This window comes from Amphimedon queenslandica, unplaced genomic scaffold (assembly GCF_000090795.2).
Source record: "Amphimedon queenslandica unplaced genomic scaffold, v1.1 AMPQUscaffold_7252_Cont20795, whole genome shotgun sequence".
Taxonomy (NCBI): domain Eukaryota; kingdom Metazoa; phylum Porifera; class Demospongiae; order Haplosclerida; family Niphatidae; genus Amphimedon; species Amphimedon queenslandica.
In genome coordinates this window covers 434-2,052 of record NW_003552462.1, presented here as the reverse complement: position 1 = coordinate 2,052, position 1,619 = coordinate 434, and the positions used below count along the sequence as shown (strand labels likewise).

At 37.4% G+C, this 1,619-nt stretch overlaps 1 long non-coding RNA gene across 1 annotated transcript; it reads right to left on the bottom strand.

The window, feature by feature from the left end:
• Positions 1 to 1,067: 1,067 nt before the first annotated feature.
• Positions 1,068 to 1,377, bottom strand: LOC109591783 (uncharacterized). The gene is made up of 2 exons (XR_002189991.1): positions 1,291 to 1,377; positions 1,068 to 1,229 (listed from the first exon to the last, which is right to left on the bottom strand). It is a non-coding gene; the product is annotated as an uncharacterized LOC109591783 (long non-coding RNA).
• Between the last annotated feature and the right edge of the window lie 242 nt (positions 1,378 to 1,619).

The following is a 1,619-nucleotide window of genomic DNA, read 5'->3' as shown; positions in this document are numbered from 1 at the left end:
GAGAGAATGACACAATCTCTTACTAACAGAGTGAGGTACATCTAACTGTTAATAGAAATAAATTAATAATTTACATTTATCTCACTGTACAGATCAATTATTAATAATATCTAACATACCTTTATCCAGGAATGTTGAGTGATGTTAAAGATCCAACAATCATCTAATGCATCAGTACTGTTATCCCTCCCACCACTTATGATTAGCATAGGACAGTCTGATCCAGTTATAATAATAGCACCTGCATGATAGTATCTATCCACAGGCCATTGGTCTATTGCTTCAGGTTTCTTTATACACTGCCAGAACTAAAAATAAAATAGCCACGCCCATTAACAATGACGTGTGTGTGTGTGTGTGTGTGTGTGTGCGTGTTTAAATTCAGTACACATAATTTAACATACCACAGTGCTGATTGATATCTCTAATATATAAATATTGCTAGTATAAGTAGTCTTAGCATCATCATCAGTCTCTCGTCCACCAAACAGAACAGCTCTAGTGTTGTTGATCTTTTCAATGATAAAGGCACTAGCAGGTGGTATACACTGACCAATTATTGAAGGATTATTCCATTTTCCTAAATTATTAGTATATGTTATAACACCCCCACTCAGCATATATCACATTTATCAGCACTGCGGTGTCTTTAAAGTTTGGCTTAGGTAGGATATAAACAGTAACGTAAAATCTTACTTGATGATAGATTATACATTGAGTGCTCATTAGTACGCCATACTCCATTAGATGCTTTAATATATTTATAATGAGGTAGTTGTCAGCTGGTTTAGATCCAAATCCTCCTCCTCCTATCATTAGTAAATGGTGTACTCCATCATGTTCAAATGATATCATTCCACCATCACCTCTCCTCATAACTGGTCTAGTTGCATCAGTTGGTTCTAATTCCCTCCATTGAAGACTAACTGTATCCAGTTGTGTAATACTGTTGTGAAAGCAGTTGTCATGGCCACAATCTCCCCCGAAATAATACAATTGATCATTTATTGCAGTACAGCGGTATGCTCTCACTCCTAATGGAGGAGTGCCAGTAGTACCTCTAGTGATCCATTGACCAGTTGAAGGAGTAAAGTGCTGTATATTACTAGCGATCCTTCTCTTCTCTTCACTATCATGTACTTTAGGTAAACCATCCTGTTTACCAGCCCACACATAGAGTGAATCACCTACTGATACAGTGCGGTGAACAGCTCTTCCATTCAGTTGATCTATATATCAATGATTGACAGTACATGATACTGGAATAGTAACATTCGCATTAGGACTTACTTTTAGATGCCATAGCCACTGCTAGGCACAGCAGCGGTGAGTATAGCAGCTAGCCTAGTGAGCCTACTAGCGCATAGCCTAGGCTCCCCCCCCTCACTGGATCACGTGATACAGAAAAATTGGGTGGAACTCATTATTTTTTGCAAGTAAGATGTGAAGTGTTCAGTGTTTAGATAACTTTAAGTACATGAAAACAAGACAATATTTATAATTTTGTGAAGGAATCTCTCCCTGTCCTTCAATGTCCCTCCCTCTCTCTCTCATCAATCCAAAAAATGAAGAGAGAGAAATAAATGAAATTAAAACTTTGTAAACAACTAATACAAAAC